This window comes from Crinia signifera, chromosome 2 (assembly GCF_055691185.1).
Source record: "Crinia signifera chromosome 2, ASM5569118v1, whole genome shotgun sequence".
In the NCBI taxonomy this organism is placed as follows: domain Eukaryota; kingdom Metazoa; phylum Chordata; class Amphibia; order Anura; family Myobatrachidae; genus Crinia; species Crinia signifera.
The window spans coordinates 392147515-392161590 of NC_139218.1; the positions used below are offsets into that span (position 1 = coordinate 392147515).

At 50.5% G+C, this 14076-nt stretch overlaps 1 long non-coding RNA gene across 1 annotated transcript in view; it reads right to left on the reverse strand.

Annotated features, from left to right (window-relative positions):
• Positions 1 to 3804: 3804 nt before the first annotated feature.
• LOC146059252 (uncharacterized) overlaps positions 3805 to 14076 on the reverse strand; it is a 50901-nt gene continuing 40629 nt past the window's right edge. Inside the window, exon 3 of the long non-coding RNA XR_014470207.1 lies at positions 3805 to 3923. This is a non-coding gene — a long non-coding RNA (uncharacterized LOC146059252). The remainder of the gene's footprint in view (positions 3924 to 14076) is intronic.

A 14076-nucleotide genomic window follows, 5' to 3' on the forward strand; every position in this document is an offset into this window, starting at 1 on the left:
ACAGTCGCCCAGTGTGCACCCAGCATTAGACAATACAGCAATATAAACCTGCATGGAATAGACATAAGAATATCCTTACAGAGAAGTCCATGCGGTACACACCACACAGCCCACGTGCGCTCGCGGCTCATTATCAGGGTGTCACATTTATCTGGCACTAGGTAATCACTGTGCAGCACGTTGTCTGGAGCACATGGCAGCGCTGATCTCATGAGCCACAGCCTTTATTACAGACTGACTCAGCATGTATAATACATGGCCACTGTCTGAGCGAGTGCATTCAAGTGGCAAAACTCCCCCGATCAGTGCACCATTACTGCTGGGCTCAATCAATAATGCAGAAGAGCGGATTGTGGCTCTCAGACTCTAGTACATCACCTCTCCCTAGAGACTTAACATATCGGGCCTCCAGGGGGACGCAAGTGGTGAACTACATTCAGCAGAAGAGGGAGGACACCTGTAATGTGCTGAGGTGAGGGGGAGGCTCTCCCTGCCCTGCTGAGCTCCCATAACTGGAGTAATAACAGGGATATCCCCTATATAGCTACTAGAAACCCATCCGCTCAGTACTGCACTCCCACACCTCCAGGGCCGGATTATATCTAGGGCCCCCTGTGGTTGGCTTGTATTTTTTTTTTTAAGCTAATGGTTTTGTGCATGGCAGTGGGGTAGTGCTGCAGATTCACCTATCTGCCAATCTGACAATGATTAATGGTGCTGAGCATCGGGAGCCAAGTGTGCAGTGCATTACTGGGAGTTGACTAACCCATCGTAACCCTGCTCTGCCGTAATATAACCTTCCTGCTGCTGCCTCTTGCTGCACTGCCGCAACCCAACCTTCCTGCTACTGCCTAACCCTGCACTGCTGCAACCCAACCCTCTCCTCCCCAGCATAACCCTGCACTGCTGCAACCCAACCCTCTCCTCCCCAGCATAACCCTGCACTGCTGCAACCCAACCCTCTCCTCTCCAGCATAACCCTGCACTGCTGCAACCTAACCTTCCTGCTACTGCCTAACCCTGCACTGCCGCATCCTAACCCTCTCCTCCCCACCATAACCCTGCACTGCCGTAACCTAACCTTCCTGCTACTGCCTAACCCTGCACTGCCGTAACCTAACCTTCCTGCTACTGTCTGACACTGCACTGCTGCAACCCAACCCTCTCCTCCCCAGCATAACCCTGCACTGCTGCAACCTAACCTTCCTGCTACTGACTAACACTGCACTGCTGCAACCTAACCCTCTCCTCCCCAGCATAACCCTGCACTGCTACAACCTAACCCTCTCCTCCCAGCATAACCCTGCACTGCTGCAACCTAACCCTCTCCTCCCAGCATAACCCTGCACTGCTGCAACCTAACCCTCTCCTCCCAGCATAACCCTGCACTGCTGCAACCTAACCCTATGCTCCCCACCATAACCCTGCACTGCTGCAACCTAACCTTCCTGCTACTGCCTGACACTGCACTGCCGCAACCCAACCCTCTCCTCCCCAGCATAACCCTGCACTGCTGCAACCTAACCTTCCTGATACTGCCTAACACTGCACTGCCGCAACCTAACCCTCTACTCCACATCATAACCCTGCACTGCTGCAACCTAACCCTCTCCTCCCCAGCATAACCCTGCACTGCTGCAACCTAATTCTTTCCTCCCCAGCATAACCCTGCACTGCTGCAACCTAACCCTCTCCTCCCCAGCATAACCCTGCACTGCTGCAACATAACCTTCCTGCTACTGCCTAACACTACACTGCCGCAACCAAACCCTCTCCTCCCCAGCATAACCCTGCACTGCTGCAACCTAACCTTCCTGCTACTGCCTAACACTGCACTGCCGCAACCTAACCCTCTCCTCCACCTCATAACCCTGCACTGCCGCAACCTAACCCTCTCCTCCCCAGCATAACCCTGCACTGCTGCAACCTAACCTTCCTGCTACTGCCTAACACTGCACTGCCGCAACCTAACCCTCTCCTCCCCAGCATAACCCTGTACTGCTGCAACCTAATCTTCCTGCTACTGCCTAACACTACACTGCCGCAACCTAACCCTCTCCTCCCAGCATAACCCTGCACTGCTGCAACCTAACCCTCTCCTCCCCAGCATAACCCTGCACTGCCGCAACCAAACCCTCTCCTCCCCAGCATAACCCTGCACTGCTGCAACCTAACCCTCTCCTCCCCAGCATAACCCTGCACTGCTGCAACCTAACCTTCCTGCTACTGCCTAACACTACACTTCCGCAACCTAACCCTCTTCTCCCAGCATAACCCTGCACTGCTGCAACCTAACCCTCTCCTCCCCAGCATAACCCTGCACTGCCGCAACCAAACCCTCTCCTCCCCAGCATAACCCTGCACTGCTGCAACCTAACCCTCTCCTCCCCAGCATAACCCTGCACTGCTGCAACCTAACCTTCCTGCTACTGCCTAACACTACACTGCCGCAACCTAACCCTCTCCTCCCAGCATAACCCTGCACTGCTGCAACCTAACCCTCTCCTCCCCAGCATAACCCTGCACTGCCGCAACCAAACCCTCTCCTCCCCAGCATAACCCTGCACTGCTGCAACCTAACTCTCTCCTCCCTCTTTCTTGCTGCTGCCTAACACTGCACTGCCGCATAATAACCCTCCTGCTACTGCCAAACCCTGAACTGCCGCAACCCAACCCTCCTGCTACTGCCTAACCCTGCAATGCCTTAACCCAGTGGTGGCCAACCTGTGGCTCTTGAGCCTCATGCGGCTCTTCCCCTTGTAAAGTGTGGCTCCTGCTCCCACTGCTGCCCGCCGCCCACCGTCTGTCCCAGTCCCCCCTGCTGCCGGTTCCCTGAATCCCTTCTCCTTCTGAGGGGAGGAGAGCATCTCTCCTACCCCTTACTGTGCATCCTTGTGACTGGGCCGTCCGCCAATCAGAGCTCGTGGGCCAGCAGCCAATCAGGAGCCGGCCAGTGAGCTTTGATTGGTGGGCGGCCCAGTCACAGGGAAGGGAGGGGGAAGGAGACGCGCGGTGTGCTGTGCTCTCCTCCCATCGGTGACATGACAGGAGGACTGCAGGGGGACACCAGACTGTCCTCTCCCCGCCTGGCAGCAGCAGCAACAACGGTGAGTGCTGCTGCTGGGAAATTTGCACTGTGGGGGCATAGCAGTTTGTGGCACTGAGGGGGCATAGCAGTTTGTGGCACTGTGGGGGCAATAGCAGTTTGTGGCACTGTGGGGGCAATAGCAGTTTGTGGCACTGTGGGGGCATACCAGCTTTTTGGCACTGTGGGGGCATACCCAGCACTGTGTGGTGCATACCTGGCACCGTTGGGGGCATATGTGTATCTGGCACTATTGGGGGCATATGTATATATGGCACTGCACTATTGGAGGCATATTTGTATCACACCCACCCAAGGGGTCAAAATAGGCTACGCCCCTTTTTTGGCGCATGCGCCTTCGGCGCGCGCATGATGTCGGCTCTTTAGCTTGACTACCAATATTTTCGGCTCTTTACCACTGACCGGTTGGCCATCCCTGCCTTAACCCAACCTTCCTGCTACTGCCTAACTCTGTCCCTCCTTTAACATTGCTTAGCTTTCCTCCTAATTCCTGCCTACAACCTAACCCAAACCCTCCCCCTGGTGCCTAACCATAGCCCTCCCTTCCCTTAGCCCAATGTTAAACCTGCACTACTGCAGCCTAACCCCATCACTCCGGCCCCTGCAGAATGCAAACATTGCACAAGTCAACATTCTGCAGATGTCATGTTGACATTTCAACCATGTAAACATACAGTAATAACACATGGCACTGAACATCTTTCTTTTGTGCATTTTGTTCTGTATACAGTATTAGGATTTCCCACGTCTGCTTGTTTTCTGCCAACAAAACGTAATGAATGTCCAGAAACCCAAATGATGTTCTGCTTGTTGTGACCTGAAAAACAATAAAAAAAGAATAGAAATGATAGGAACAACATGAATATTTTTCCAATAGATTCTATGCCTGCATCCTTTGTTTGAGCCCCAACGGGAAGAATTCATGGCAGCCCCTGTCCCAAAAGAGAGAGGCCCACAATCCTTCTGCTGCCTAACACTGCACTGCCGCATAATAACCCTCCTGCTACTGCCAAACCCTGAACTGCCGCAACCCAACCCTCCTGCTACTGCCTAACCCTGCAATGCCTAGCTGGTCTAACTGTCGTACCTCATTGGCGTAGTGCATCGGCCCAGTGGACCATTGGAGTATAGTCTGCCGGAAACCTCTATGGATCTTTGAAACCAAAAAAGCTTCCTATACAATGTCCTACTTGGGTTTCCAGGTTCACTAATCCTAAAGTCACCATAAGAGATGAAGATAGATTAAAGTTACTCTAGATGATGAAGAAACCCTTTCAGGTCTTGGATTTCAGGTTTTCCTGACAATGGAAGTTCAACCTTTTCTCCAGCCTTGGTGGTCTTCAAAAAACAAAAACAAAAAAAAACTTTGGCCACTGGCCTAACAACTGTTGGCAACAGGATAAACCTTGGTGCCAGTTCCAAAACCTGGTCGATCTGTGATTTAAGGAAAGCTCCAGAAACTTGGTGTCTAACTTGTAGACCTGGAACTTCTGCAGTCCTTAACCAGGCGTTTTATCTTCTTCATGGTAAAACCAAGCAAGAGGTAATATACCAGTATAAAGCACCAGAGCCATTGACATTTCTCTGTGCGGAGCTTCTATGTTCTCTCCTTGTCACATGTTGCACGCCCATAGATGTCCCCATTTTGACATCCATGCCAATTTTACTAGGTGGACAACATCAAGAATGCCCAGGAAGGACCATGAGAGGTGAGTACAATAGGGAGCATAGTGGCAGGGAATGCTGGGATTTCTAGTTCTACTACCGCTGGAGAACCACAGGCCAGATGACCCAACTTTGCAGGATAGATTCATTTGTTTTCTTCCTCTATGCAACTATTGTGCTCTAATCAAGAGACTCGGAACCGTTCAGCTTGGAGACTAATTAAGCGTTTGTGTTTCTTGCAGGCATTTCCTGTTTCGCCGGCCCCCGGCCGTATTATGGCCCTTATTCTGATTGACGCGGACTTTACCGCGTACTTACGGATCGCGTCTTTATGGCGTCTGCGCATGCGTGGAGAACGCTACGCGCATGTGCCACGCCTTGACTCGGTACCAGTTCGGGCAAATCCCGTCCAAAACTGTTCACCGCTATCAGTCGGGAAATAGGGGCGTATTATGGGCGTCATGCGGAATGACACATGGGCGTAGTTTCAAAGTGGGCAAAACGGGGCGGAAACATGGGCGGACACGGGGGAGTACACTTATGTTGGGGGGCGTACATTCGGAAACCACTCCGAATGCACGCGATCAAAAAGGGCAGAAATGTGCGGTGTCCACAAGTGTACTATTGCTTTGCGGACACCACTCGTTCATGCGGTAGGCGAACGTACGCCTAATGACTACAAGCATTAACACCTGAACCCAATAGAATCGACTCCTTTACTCATTACTCACTAATAGGACGCTTGTCAGTGCTTTAATTGAAACCATTGCACTTCAATTGCTGTAAGGGTTAATGTGTGCAATGCATGTGTTAGGCATGCTTGTAAGGATATATTGGAATCTAATTGATTCCAATTCCAAATAAGCATTTTTTTATCAGGATAGGTAATTGAATAAGTGGGTCATGTGATGTATAGCAGAAGATACTTCATAGTGGGTTGTTTGGCGTAAATACTCCGCTTACGTGCGGTAGCACCGCTTGGCTCCCGTTCGGATGCGGTATTCCCGAGCATACTCTGTAATACTCTGTAATACCGTGCCGAATCGGAGTGTTTCTCCCGCACACGCATGCTTTGTATGTCGTCCGTAAACACGCCCTGTTCTTAAAGAGTGAGTCCGTCCGAATGCGGAGGACCCGTGGGCGTTTCTACGGACGATGGCCGCACGCGGCAAAACACCGTGGCGTGCGGACCGCACCGTAAGAATGCGGGAATATCCGCACCGATCAGAATAAGGGCCTATGTCTGCTGACATTTTCATCAACGTTTAAGTGTAATCAAAATTCATCGGATGAATAGGAACCGGCCATCTCTGATGTAACTGGGAGACGGCTTAGGCTGGGACTCAGTCATGCGCGATGCCTAACCATGTACAGTAATGTTGTACTGCACAAAGAGCGGGAGATGTTTTCAGCTTGTGTTTTTGTAAAGATGTTTAATAGAACATGTTATAAATTTTTTAGCACATTACATACACTCCCTGGCAGAGGCTTCACTGGGATTTGTTTGGACACTGGGCATTGGTGGCAAAATGTGGATCTATAGTTGGAATTAATGCAGCATGTTTGAAAATGTGACAGTTAGTAATAAGTACACCTGTACAGCAGCTAGGTGGCCTTGGAAATGTGACAGTTAGTAATAAGTACACCTGTGCAGCAGCTAGGTGGCCTTGGAAATGGGACAGTTAGTATCAAGAACACCTGTGCACTAGTTAGGTGGTCTAGGAAATGTGACAGTTATTAATAACTACACCTGTGCACCAGCTAGGTGGCCTTGGAAATGTGACAGTTAGTAATAAGTACACCCGTGCACCAGCTAGGTGGTCGGGGAAATGGTACAGTTAGTAATAAGTACACCCGTGCACCAGCTAGGTGGTCTGGGAAATGGGACAGTTAGTAATAAGTACACCCGTGCACCAGCTAGGTGGTCTGGGAAATGGGACAGTTAGTAATAAGTACACCTGTGCACCAGTTAGGTGGTCTGGTAAATGTGACAGTTATTAATAACTACACCCGTGCACCAGCTAGGTGGTCTGGGAAATGGGACAGTTAGTAATAAGTACACCCATGCACCAGCTAGGTGGTCTGGGAAATGTGACAGTTATTAATAACTACACCTGTGCACCAGCTAGGTGGCCTTGGAAATGTGACAGTTAGTAATAAGTACACCTGTGCAGCAGCTAGGTGGCCTCGGAAATGGGACAGTTAGTAATAAGTACACCTGTGCAGCAGCTAGGTGGCCTCGGAAATGGGACAGTTAGTAATAAGTACACCTGTGCACTAGTTAGGTGGTCTGGGAAATGTGACAGTTATTAATAACTACACCTGTGCACCAGCTAGGTGGCCTTAGAAATGTGACAGTTAGTAATAAGTACACCTGTGCACCAGCTAGGTGGTCTGGGAAATGGAACAGTTAGTAATAAGTACACCCGTGCAGCAGCTAGGTGGTCTGGGAAATGTTGTCTGATAGTAGATCTTGAGGACCGGTTTGGCCAGTACTGATTTAAAGTCTTCTATCCTCAATCAGTAACTACAGCCTTCAAACATCTACATCTTTATTGACACATTTACAATTTACGTAACATTTAGTTGCTTTACTTTCATTACTTTACCTTGGAGTAAGCGTCTTTACCTTGTCTGACTTTGTGATGATAAAAGATAAAGCAGACACACTACAGCTTTTATTGGAGCCATTTATCTGCTGTGGTTTAGAGTTTGCTACTTCCATGAGCTGCTGCTTAAACACGTTAACCGCAGAAGCTGTACGCTGAGCACTCAGAGAAGAACCCTGCACACCGCTGCAGTCTCAGAGACCTCGCATAGTACATTGCACACTGCGGGGTCACCACCTCTGTCTGTTAAATGGAGAGGGTACAGGTACATAGGCAGTGGTCAGCAGCCGGCGGGACATGGGAAGATGGAGGCAGAGGGTGACTCAGAGAGGAGACTGGTGCGCAGCGCCCAAATTAAAAACATGTGGGATCCGATGTTGCCTTTTTCACCTCGTTTTTGGGATTTGAACAACATGGATTTGATAACAAGGAGATGCAGAATCCATCCCCGCTCATATTCATCAAGTTTGGGTTGGTTAAGTTTCCAGGAAATCATGACGCCCATCTCTACTGCACACTAATATCACAATCATCATGATTGGCAGCAGCCACAGCACTAGTACTTGGTTGCTGCTCCTGCTCTTCTATCAACTGACTGTTTTTTTTATAAAAAAAATTTTTTTTTACACACTATTGCAAATAACTGCACTTACATAATTACTAGTTACCATCCCATCAAAATGATGGATCAACAAAACAATATTGTCAGCGCCGGGGGCTGTGCATACCCGAATGTAGACGTTTTGCCTAATTTTGGAACTCAAGCCAGGGCTCATATTCTTTCAGATAATAAAAGATTGGATGGACTCACACAGGACCCCTCTATCTCATCAGCTTTTTTGCTCATGGGACACCTGTAGTCTGCATGTACCTATCTCTGGAAACATGGGACATGTGCAGTATTTTCTGTGATCCCTGCGGTGCTGGTGGGGAGGTAAGTAATTGGGATGGGTGCATGCAGGGTGTACGGTGCGGGCCCCTCTGGACTTGAGACCGGCAGTGGTATCACAGATGATCCAGTACTGTGTAAAGGAACCTCACCCTCATATTTCCATCAGAAATACGTCTTTGATAGTTGTTAGGCGGGTACTTGCTCTGGCGGCGCTTGGGAATTCTGAGTGACCTGCGCGCAGTAGACAGCCATACAGACCCCCGTACAGCCATTAGTCTCTATTTTGGCTGGGTGAATACAGGACTACAAGACAATTCCCAACTGGCTCCTCTCCAGTCGGTCCTTAACGCTGCAGCCAGGCTTATCGTCCTCTCTTGACTGTCCACTTCTGCCACTCCCCTTCAACAAAATCTGCACTGGCTCCCATTCCCTACAGAATCCTCTTCACACTCCTCATACTCACATACAGGGCCGTCTCTAATTCCATTGCTCCATATATCTCCAACCTCATCTCCATTCATACACCCTCTACGGTCGGCTGACGACTGTCGTCTCTCCTCCACCCTGATCACGGCTTCCCATGCTAGAGTACAGGACTTTGCCCGTGCTGCACCCCTTCTTGGAACTCACTCCCTCGCTCCATTAGACTCTCCCCGACCTTGCAAAGCTTCAAACGGGCACTGAAAACTCACCTATTCATCAAAGCGTACCCTTCCACTGCATAACCTAGTGCGGAGTCTAGTGGCTAAGATCAAGTGTAGTATCTATTCTTATAAGTGGGTATGGACTGGCCTCTGGCAGAGAATAGAGAAAGGCTGGACTGAGTAGCTGCTCTGATGGGCAGAGGGTGTGGTACCCCTCCTTTTTGCCTGGGAGTGATGAAAAGTCTGGCTGAGTACCTTCACCTCTGCCAGTAGTAGGAGGTGTTGTTTCCATAAACCCACTGGTGAGAGGGGGGGGGGGGGGAGAAACACTGGGCCTAGTAGTTTGGCTCTCTTGATGGGGTTCGTAGCCCCCGAAGGATGAGACAGCGAAAGGCTCAGTCTAGTATCCATTCCCAAGGAGCGGAGAAAGGCTGGGACTGAGTAGATGGCTCCTGTTCCAGAGGTTCGTAGCCTCTGATGGGGAGACTGCGAAAGGCCCAACTTAGTACCTTAACCTTGGGATCGGGGAAACACTGAGACTGAGTAGATTGCTCTTCCGAGGGGGCCGCAACCCCTAAGGGAGTCTTTCGAAAAGCCCAGTGGAGTACCCATTGCCATGCCAGGGGCTGGAAAGTGCCCTACGATGGGAGCAGAGAAACACTTGGTCGGACGCTGATCGGTCGGCTGCCTGGAGTCTGAGGCTGCACTGTGCCCCCGGGGAAACTCGGGGGTGCTGAACCTGCACGGGTGATCCCAAAAATCACCTTGCACAAGTAAGCACTTGCACTGGGCACTTCCCCTCTTCCCCTCCTTTTGGATGGGGTAGGACAATTTTTCACACCCCCACCCCGGCCTTCTGGCTGGGGTCCTCTTTATTATTTATTTCTCTTCTTCTCCACGTTCGTGCACTTTTCACGTTTTCTGTTGTGTGTCACTGTTTTTTTGGGTTGTGTGGTTGACCCTTATGGGCCTACCATTCCCCAATGTGCCGAAGCTCTCGCCTTTTGGGGAGAGCTTCGGTCCCCTCGAGGGTGACCCCGAGCCGCAAGGTGGAGGGAAGCCTAATGCGGGTTTCTCCAAACCTTTGGGTGCGGAGGACCCACCGTCCTCACCCTTCCGAGGGTTAAGCAAAGAGGGTCTCTCTAAGCTTCGGCGAAGAGGACCCACCGATCCCTATTTTCCCCTTCTCGGCCTTATGGTTGAGAGGGGTTAGGGGAAAAACGGGGCCCTTCTCCTTTGGGAGAGGGTCCTTCGATCGCACGGCCCCCTATGCACGTGTTTAGGCACAGCACTGGTGGTGGGAGCACACCTCGGGCTCCCTGAGTTTCTTCAAAAACCTAGTGCGGAGTCTAGTCCTTCGACCCCCTGCCTCATGCCATGACCATCTCTGCCCGCTTACATTCTGCTATCAAGCCACCTCCAATCTGTTTGCAAATTATGTAATCTGTCTGTCTCCCCTTCCTACTAGATTGTAAACTCCTCAGAGCAGGGCCCTCTTCCATCCTGTTGTTAAAGCCCACTTCTCTTTACATGTCACTCACAGCTCTCCTATACTCCAACACTCAGCAACCATCCTTGTCCACATACTCATCTCCATCGTTGGCCACCAGCCCCTAGTAGTACGTTGATCACATCCTCACTATTTACATTTAAGCTGTAATATGTATTGAATTGTGGCGCTCTTTACTCTATTTTTGTTATTTATTCAGAGTAATGTTAAGTTTTGTCTCCCTGTACTGCCCCTTTGTATGGTGCTGCGAAACACTTGTGGTGCCCTATAAATAAAATAATAATAATAATAATACATCCTAGCACAGTTCGGATCAGTAATTCATGCAGTAGGTGTGGCGCCCCCTGCTGCGTTATCATATTAGTGCGATAGCCACGCCAACCACATCTGTATGAGGGCCAAGTGTTGTTGTGGTGCAAGTACCAATGAACTAATAGTGCCCATGGCGCTGGGGCATAGTCAGTGGCTACGGCTGCCAGACAAGGTGGCACTGCAGCCCTGTCCAGCTGTCCCACTATACAAGGTATCACTGAAGTAATCACCAGGCCTACAATTATTGGTTGGCCAGTTTGAGGGCACTAACCACCATGCTTCAGGAGCCTGTTTATCAGTGTGTAATGTACTCTGGTTCTTGTTGCTGTCTGTAGACGTCTGAGCAGCAGATGCACCAATTATACAGAGACCTGATGTATTGTAGGGAGCCGACATATTTCCTCCTGCCACAGAAACACAATTACTGAAATGAAGTGCGCTCTCATTTAATTTGCCAGTGTATCTGGCTGCATCAGACCGCGCGGTAATCACATTACTTCTTACCGGGCTACGTATTTGTAGAAAGACTTATTCATTGACCCCTTCAAAGCTCTCCTGTATGGCTACGCGGCGGTACAGCAGCCGCAGCAGCAGCAGGCCTCAGCTACACAGATGCAGGGCCGCGCGTCATGTGGTCTGCAGAACCAAGCATAGACGGCATGGGGGTATGGGTGGCATCCGGGCAATAAGTCAATGTCTAGATCCGCAGTCAAGAGGTTGAACGTTATATGGACATCCTACACATGGTCAAATGGTCGACATAGCAATGGTCGATACATTAAAGGTTGACGTGAGTTGTTTTTTTTTTGTCATACTGTACCACCCACGTGTGCGGTAACCGAGCGAGGCGGTAACCCCCCAAAGCAACCAGCAGTGTAGAATTTTTTTTTAATTGTACCGGCGCTGGCTGAAAAACACACTTGAGACGGTATAACAATTGACAATTGTACTGCTTAGACCACAAATAATAAAGGAATATATAGTTAAATGTAATACAATACAATTTTATTCAAAATGTAATTATTAAAATTGAAGAGATGACTAATTGTGGGACTCAGTCTCTCCATAAACTTAGTGGTATATTGAATAGTAAGTCATAACCAGCTGAATAAGGGGTATACAGGGCCGGTGCAAGGCACCAGAGCGCCCCAGGCAAGTCGGAGTGGGGGCGCCCTGGTGTCTGCCGCCCGGGCAGGGGCGGATTGGGGACTAAAAGTGGCCCTGGAAAATTTCTGAAAGTGGCCTCATGTGGGTGGCAACAAATCAATAAAGGTCGGAGCCAACATAACAGTAGGCAGGATTATTACATCACCATACTTAGATACATCGTTGACAGGCAAAACTAATGCCACATTTTCATAAAATAGGGACAACAGGGATAGTGCGCGCCGCAGGCGCGCGCCGAAAATCCACACTGTAAATCCTATTATGTGTCACACACCCATTACATAGTATACCACATGCAACGATGGTCTGCCAGGCTTGCTGGTGCCGGGCCCCCGGCCCCCCCAACTAACGACTACACTATGGCACTATGGCTAGTGCCGTACAAGAACCGTTGTTAGTGTTACCTATGATTTTAATGCTAGTCCACAAAGCAACTTACTGCTTTGTGGGAGATCCTGTAGAGAGGCAAGGAGAGCGCAGAGAGAGAGAGAGAAGGAGAGCGCAGAGAGAGAGAGAGAAGGAGAGCGCAGAGAGAGAGAGACAGAAGGAGAGCACAGAGAGAGAGAAAGAGAAGGAGAGAGCAGAGAGAGAGAGAGAGAAGGAGAGCGCAGAGAGAGAGAGAGAAGGAGAGCGCAGAGAGAGAGACAGAAGGAGAACGCAGAGAGAGAGACAAGGAGAGCGCCGAGAGAGAAAGAGACAAGGAGAACGCAGAGAGAGACAAGGAGAGAGCAGAGAGAGAGAGACAAGGAGAGTAGAAAGAGAGAGAGACAAGGAGAGCATAGAGAAAGAGAGAGAGACAATGAGAGCACAGAGAGAGAGAGGAGAGCGCAGAGAGAGAGAGAAGGAGAGCGCAGAGAGAGAGAGAGAAGGAGAGCGCAGAGAGAGAGAGACAAGGAGAGCGCAGAGAGAGAGAGAGAAGGAGAACGCAGAGAGAGAGAGAGACAAGGAGAGCGCAGAGAGAGAGACAAGGAGAGCGCAGAGAGAGAGACAAGGAGAGCGCAAAGAGAGAGGCAAGGAGAGCGCAGAGAGAGAGGCAAGGAGAGTGCAGAGAGAAAAGGAGAGCGCAGAGAGAGAGAGACAAGGAGAGCGCAGAGGGAGAGACAAGGAGAGCGCAGAGAGAGAAACAAGGAGAGCGCAGAGAGAGAAGGAGAGCGCAGAGAGAGAGAAACAAGGAGAGCGCAGAGAGAGAAAGAGAGACAAGGAGAACGCAGAGAGAGAGAGAAGGAGAGTGCAGAGAGAGAAGGAGAGCGCAGAGAGAGACAAGGAGAGCGCCGAGAGAGAGACAAGGAGAGTGCAGAGAGAGAAAGAGAGACAAGGAGAGCGCAGAGAGAGAGAAAGAGAGACAAGGAGAGCGCAGAGAGAGAAAGAGAGGCAAGGAGAGCGCAGAGAGCGAGAGGCAAGGAGAGCGCAGAGAGCGAGAGGCAAGGAGAGCGCAGAGAGCGAGAGGCACGGAGAGCGCAGATAGAGAGAGAGACAAGGAGAGCGCAGAGAGAGAGAGAGAGAGACAAGGAGAGCGCAGAGAGAGAGAGACAAGGAGAGCGCACAGAGAGAGACAAGGAGAGCGCAGAGAGAAAGACAAGGAGAGCGCAAAGAGAGAGAGACAAGGAGAGCGCAGAGAGAGAGAGAGACAAGGAGAGTGCATAGAGAGAGAGAGAAGGAGAGCGCAGAGAGAGAGGAGAGCGCAGAGAGCGAGAGGCAAGGAGAGCGCAGAGAGCGAGAGGCAAGGAGAGCGCAGAGAGCGAGAGACAAGGAGAGCGCAGATAGAGAGAGAGACAAGGAGAGCGCAGAGAGAGAGAGAGAGAGACAAGGAGAGCGCAGAGAGAGAGAGACAAGGAGAGCGCACAGAGAGAGACAAGGAGAGCGCAGAGAGAAAGACAAGGAGAGCGCAAAGAGAGAGAGACAAGGAGAGCGCAGAGAGAGAGAGAGACAAGGAGAGTGCATAGAGAGAGAGAGAAGGAGAGCGCAGAGAGAGAGGAGAGCGCAGAGAGATAGAGAAAGAGAGAAAAGGAGAGCGCAGAGAGAGAAAGAGAGACAAGGAGAGCACAGAGAGAGAGGCAAAGAGAGCGCAGAAAGCGAGAGACAAGGAGAGCGCAGAAAGCGAGAGACAAGGAGAGCGCAGAGAGAGAGAGACAAGCATAGCGCAGAGAGAGAGAGACAAGGAGAGCGCAGAG